This window comes from Tuber melanosporum (assembly GCF_000151645.1).
Source record: "Tuber melanosporum whole genome shotgun sequence assembly, scaffold_21, strain Mel28".
Taxonomy (NCBI): Eukaryota; Fungi; Ascomycota; class Pezizomycetes; order Pezizales; family Tuberaceae; genus Tuber; species Tuber melanosporum.
Genome location: NW_003298875.1, coordinates 371758 through 379100, shown reverse-complemented (window position 1 = coordinate 379100; position 7343 = coordinate 371758).

Sequence of the window (7343 nt, the reverse complement as noted above, 5' to 3'; positions counted from 1 at the left end):
GTGAAGCATGGGTACTGGATAGAGCAGTACTCATGGAGCTAAGGGATGCTCGCCTTGCAAAAGATGAACAAAAACAGGTCTAATTGGCATCACAAAAAGGGATTAGAAGCACCCCTATAAGGGTCCAGAAAGGAGTATTAAAGGCTAAGAGAAAATTGGCAATTACCCTTTCTCCTTCTCCCAAACACTCAACACCTAGGCCCCAGTGGGGGTGCAAAAATATCATCACATTGGCACAAACTCCACATGTGCTGGTAATGGATTCTGAGGAGGTTTCCAGTGATGAAAGTGAACTGGAAGATATCAGTAATTCTGAATGGTCTTCAGTGATCATTTTAGGCCGGCCCCCCCTCCAAAAGCCTCCCCCACTGCTCTCTCCATCTAGCCAACTTCTACCAACTCTGCTCTTACGTATAAGCCTACATACTCGCAAGTCTACCATTGACTCACCAGTTTTTCTCCACCCTGTATGACCCCCCCCCTCTTCCCCTTACTGGTCTCATCTAACTTTTTTTCTTTCTTCAGACATTTCATTTCTCTACTCTACTTATCTCTATTTATTCTTTCTCTTGGTGTTCTTCAGGCATGTCTTTTGTTGTGATAGCTTGAAAATTGATGTTCTGGGAGTGTTGATACGCTTTGACATCCCTATCAATTGCGCAATCTGAAACTGGGTCACTTCCCGGTATTGTGACACTTCCCCGTGCGTGACGTTAGTTCCCAGGCATCTTGGTAGGACATCTGGGTGGTCGACAATCAATTGAAGAGGTTTCTTTCACCAACGGGTTAGTATTCTTTGACAGATCTGCTTTCCAAGGCCCAGAGTCCTGTGGTCACCATTGTTTGTTTCTATGCATACATGCACTTTCCGGGACTGGAATTTGATCCCATTGACCAACGGTTCAGGGTGGTGCTTGCGAGGTTGGGGTTGGGGGTAGACAATGGTTATAACTCACTAAACGACGTCTGAAGCGGGTGGCAGAATAATGAAGCCATAGCTTGAAAATACTAATGCAAAACCCAGCAATGACCAATCCGGGGAAAAATGGCTGGCATTCTGAAAGGAAACATGCCATGGCTTGGGGCGGAAAATCCTGATTCCCTGCACGGCCGGCACTCCACTAAGGAGTTCACGACAATTAAGGACCCGACGGGGAAGGACCTTCAGATATATGGAAAAGCGGGAGTTCATAAAGCAAGTTGATAGAGGAATTTCGCTAATAAAGGAGGTTTACATATGAAAAATACGGGTGAAATTGGTTGTAGTGTATTTGGATCAGACAGGTTGATATGGGAGCCATACCCTAGACTTATCCAAGGCTGCCCTCCGAGATGTTCCCCGAGATAAGTTGTATGCATTAAGGGGGTGTTTGGAAAAAGTGATTTGGATTTCAAAATTTAATGATGATTTTGTGATTTGGAAACACATGTTTAAACCCTAAAATCATGATTTCCCAAAATTGGGACTTGAAAACACATGCTGTCAAACACCTCTCAACTGAACCATGATTTCACATATCATACAACCTAGGTTTTTCATAATGTTATTAGTATATCACTTTTGTATTTTTAATATATAATAATATATTATGTTTTAAATGAGAATAAAGAGGAATTAAATAATAATTATGAATTAGTGGTCTCTAAGATATTATTGTAAAAGTCCATATGAGTGAAGGAGGGTTATAGACTCTTTATTCTAATTATCTTCTTATTATTACTGATTAGCCTTTTTTATTATTTTTATTATTTTTTATTTTTGAAACAACTATAATTTCACTTCACCTCCCTAACCATTAACCATTCCTCCGGATAGACAAAAAAGCTTAACTTGTCTAAATTATTAACATACATGTAGCCCTAAATATCAATCACCCAAATCACATTTACAAACCCTAGATCAAATCACACTTTCAAATTATGATTTCAAGTCACATTGCCAAACACTCTGTGATTTCAAATCCAAAACATGTTTGCCAAACACCCCCTAAAAGTTTTGGCGGAGGTGATTAGGGTAAATTTGGTGGATGAATATTGTCCGCCTTTGATATATAATATGAGAGCACGCTCTCATAAAAGCAACCCCTCTCTATAAATTTATTGCCTTCAACATATCTAGTACTGTGACTTATTTTAAGCTTTAATGCAAACAGCTTAAAATTCAGCACAACTCTGAGACGATCCTATAATGGTTGTTCTAGAGGGTGGCTCCACCGGACTGGTGGAATCTCCATCCCGATTGTTAATCTGTGGAGCGAGAGCTATAGTATCCTACCGTGGAGGTTTTTCTCGAATCCACTTAAGCCAACACGCAACGAGGTTTTCAATTGAGCTCACAACCCCTCTGAAACAAAAAGAGCTCGTGCACATGATACTCCACGATATGGAAAAAACCCTAGGGTGGATATCTCCTAAAACAGTTTGAGCATAAACGAAATCTAGATACCCATTTAACTGGACTATGGCAGGCTTCGCAAAATCTGAAAAGGTTTGTTTGTTTATATCATTCAAACTTCTTCTGGGTCAGTTTTACCAGATACATTTCTCTCGATTACCTAAACTAAAGCCCCAGTGGGATCAAGCATTACTGGAGCTGGTGGAGATCTACCGTCGAGCACCTTAGCATTATTGAAAAATACCGATAGGATTGATGAAATATCTTCCACTACGGATTTGCCAGCCGTTTAGGGAGTTAGTGGGTCCGGCTGCAATGAAATCCTATGCCTCAAGAGGATATGTTATTTCCCATTAGGCAGGTTGTGAAGAAAAAAAAACCCATCAATTCTACTCTTTATACTCACGCGAAATAAGTGGCTTCATATGCCAAGATGCTGCACGAGGGGCACACTATCGCCTGTGATCCAGGGAAACCTGGTTTATAGCAGAAGGCACCTCGAAACAAAACATCCATCTAGCCCCTTTAATTGCGGTGGAAATATTATACCTTAATTGGCATGAAAGGGCACCCGTACTTCAGACTAAAATTTTATATATTATGGTATCCATAATATCCAGCACGGGAATGGTTGATATCATCAGAGGTGAACACCTCCCAATGGGGAAACAGGTTCATTCGGAATATGTGCAGATGCTCACTAGAAAACTCGGAGTCCTACTAATAGTGATGTTATCACAATAGGAGAAGAAATTCCAAGACCGAGCAGCAATGGAAGTGGCTCACCCTTCTGCGCAATTGACTAGCTCCCATTTGGACTCTTGCACTGGCAGCGCTCCGGGGGTGGTAGGAATTTCACCATACCCAAGAGCTCAAAGGGGAAAAGAAAAAGAAGATGTGGATAAATGATGTCGTATTCCCATCGAGTATGGGGGTTCACGCCGAAGCTCTGTGTCCTTATAAGCCTAAGTCATCTAATATTCCTATTGGCATTGAGTGGTCTCGAATTTGGCCCTCCTGGGAGATCTATGCGGATCAAGACTAACCCTTGACCGCTAGCCTATTGCGCCAGCAATGATAATATTCTACAATAGGTAGTTATATTGTGATGCTAAGTTGTGTTAGTGCGGTATGTCTTCGAGGAGGGGGTCTCAGAGGGTCGGTTATGGTCTAAGGAATTATCGCACAGTGGGTAAGGGTGAGGGAAAGACAGTAAAGGCTTACCGGTAGGTGAGATTGGCTACAAGGGGTTGTGCGGGCATGTTATATTAAGGGAGGGGCAAATTATTTATCCATGAACCACGTTGAGCCAGAAACAAACAGTGCTAAAAACACACTTCACCAGGAACAGACAGCTTTAGAACCACATGCATGTTGTAACAAAACTTTGTTATTCAATGCTACCTAAGTTCAAATTTCCAAGAACCCAAAATGGTCATCGACTTTCGTGCATCAAACCATGAGCAGAGATAGGAAGAAACAAAGGGGTAAAGTAAAGTAGCAAACTGCTAGTAATTGAGATATTGTCTGGGATTTTCTTAGCCATTAAGTGGTCTGTTTTCCTTGGGATATATAAAGGATAAAGGCCCAGCTTTTAATACATATTCTTGTGTCGTTTGCTGACAATAATAATATTTGGTGTTGAAAGATCTATGTTATCTGAGTTGGCTGTAGGGACGTTTTACTTTTAAATATGTTGCTGGATTGTGTGCTCCATAATAGACTGTTCGTCAATTCCATTGTTTCCTACTGTTTATACCATTCCATTTCATCTTCATTCTCTAGTAAATTTGAGCGCTTGTCATCTCTACCTTTTTGATTCAACTCGGGAGGAAAACCTCCAGCCTAATTCTATAACTATATCTTTCGCAAAAAGTCCTGTGAGACTCTCTTTGTGCTGGTGATTAAACCCACCTTCTGCGCTGTTTCGTATTTTCTACCGACTCTCTGGCTACTTTTTATTTTTGTTTCATGCTTAGTTTATCCTGTTACATTGTGCCTTGTCTGGAATTCTCCCGTTTTTTATGATACAAGCTCATCTTCTAGGTTTTAACTGTTATAGTATTGGATGATATTGCTGTCACTATTATCATAGCATGAATGTAGATATGTCACCCCCGATCACTAGGAAATAGCTGGGTAGCTCGCAGGGCACCAGTACCCGTATCAGAGTTATATGAGCGCACTCTTGTTCGTAGGGGGGCTTTCTGTAGTGACATAATTTAGAAATCTATCCTCACCTTCACTATGAGGTGTTAGGTCATTAAACTACTAGATTTCTCATTCTATGCCCCCTATTCAGTATCTCTCCAAGGCTGGAATCAACCATTATCACACTGTATCCTACCTGAAACTATGATACCATGATATCATATGATATGATATGGTACCTCCTATCACGAGCATATCAGTAAGAATAGGGCAAAAGTACCAGTTTTATCAGGCCTGTCGCCCACATGCAGACAAAATCGGTCAGGTCATGAGCGGGATCCCTAACTATGATACGAATCTTGTGACTTCGGACCCACTATGAACCTAGTTAGGGCTTTGAGCATATGTCTAATATATGGTATGATAGAGAGAAAATTGGCATTAGAACTTTATTTGTGATGTTCCTTCCGAGTGCTCACTAAACGTGTCAACGCTCTGAAAACTCTGGTCATTCCTAGGCCTGGTTTTCGAGTCTTATTGGATATCCTTTGCTCTCCACAGGTGAGGTATACTTCAGCTTTACCGTGTATTTGGTTCACCCGCCAAAGAGAGGGTGATCCTTCTCATCCCCCCCCCCCGGCGCAGTACGAGTAGAATACGACCATCTACTGTCACTCGGCACCCCTTATCATGATATTTATAGTCTCAAATCTTGGTGTCAAGTCTGGAGCTTCGTACCGATAAACCGGAAAGAGACGCAACAAAAGATGTTTCGGAGTGGGGGTTCTTTCCTTCCATTCACTTTTTATTTCCTATATTGGTGGTGTTGGCAGTCACACAGCTTTGTCCGATACCGCCCGACACCGCCGCTCGCACGGGCCCGAGCAGGGGGTAACCCAAGTATCATAGGGGGATACCAAAAGGGGTTTCCCGGCATGTCTACTATCGTATTTTCCTTGATCACTAAATACACGAGAAGAAACCTAAATTCTTCTTAGAGAAAGGACACATTTGTCTACAAGTACCAGCAATGGCACCTCCGGAGCGTACCGATGATTTGTTAGCGTGGGTAATGGTACTCGAGTAGTCGGGCCAAGGTGTACTAAATGAAATAATATACGGTATGTGAGATTTTTGCTTGCTATTGAGAGTCTCACATCACCGAAAAATCTAACTAGAGTTGTCACCCGGGTGATAATTAGTGATCAGCTCCCTGCTGTTGCTCCAGCTTCATCATGGTCTCGCGGTGGAAGTGAGAAACGGGCAGTTGCCGAGAGGCAATCTGGCAATCTTGGAGCCAACCCACCCTAAGGTGACTTGAATCTGATTTGTTCTGGTCCCTAGGCACGTTTGTCTTCATTCACCGGCAGCCCAACAGGTGCAATCGGAGTTCTTCACAGGGATTGTTGGGAATCTTACCTCAAGAAGCGCAAAAACTCACCTTCAAGTTGCAAGATTTGATTTCTAACTATCAAAGTAGGCTCTTGATCCGATCTTCCCTAATGCACCCGTTTATTATGGGTTTCCGTAGTCCAAAAATCACTTTCCTCTTGTCAAAGATGTGCCTCAAGCGCCGGTGCACTATCCCCAGCACCACCACGGCATCCAGATTACCCCATTGTTTCCTGTTTATTGCTATACCTTGAACGTAAAAGATGTGTTACTCGGGTTTAAGATTTACTTTTTAGGGTGTCGGAGGGCCACCCACGCGATTCTCTTTTCTTTTCTTTCTTTTTTTTTTCACTCAATTTTCGGGATTTGTTGAGGGTTCTTATGCTATGCTATCACGTCACTTAAATAGGGTACATCGGGGGCGCCTCTTGGTTGTAGTGTTGACTCAATCAAAAGCAACAGATATGCTCTTCTGTTGTGGGCTGGACAAGGCAATGCTGTGCCTCTCTTACTCGAGAACATGCCATTCGAGGCCGACATATGTTGAAAATTTCCTCCTTCTGAAGAGCACTACGCCTCCCATTTTTTGAGGGCCGGCCTCGAAAGTTGGCCGATCAACTCCCCTTGTTGTAAGATTACTACGCTTTTTGAGAAAACCCCTTCCTGCTGAAGAATTCCCCTCGTGGCGGGACGACTAACTTACCGTATTTCTAGCTGGAAGCTTAGGGAAGCAGCGCCACGTGTTCACGGCCCCAACTCCGTCGGATCATATAATTAAGGGACTCAGAAGCAAGGATGGTGAGTGTAAGACTATCAAGGTAGTGCTGTGGGGTGACATCGAAGAGTGGAAGCCTCTTAGGTATCATCGTAAATCACTCGATAACAGGTTTCACAGGTTCTTTTACCAACCTGCAGCATAAGCTGCAGTTAAAGGAGAAAGCTACACGAACGCAGTGGCTCAGTTGTGCCCTAACCCCCGCACGTCATTTACGATACGGGATCCGCTGAGAGTGAACAGGGGTATGATACAGTTACTCGTACTTCATTGGCAAAAAAATCAGTTCGAGTAACGAAAGAACTCCTGGTAAACGATCCTGTTTCGCCATCCTCCTAGTTTCTCCATGCCCCCCCCATGATGACTGCCTTGAAAATGTGAGGCTTAGGAAATTGCAAACTAGAGATAAGAGATGGGATGGGTTGGCTATTGACTTTGGAATTAGACATTTCCTACTTGGGGCGAGAAAAAGTCTCCAGGTCGTATACAAGGATTTTGAAAATCTTGGCTGCGGAGGGTCGTTGCGACGAATGCGAAAGTTTTTGTTTGGCCATGTGGATACTTATGCTCACTCCGATCATATTTACAGTCTTTATCCCTTTCATTGGAGCCATATGATCTTCACACCTG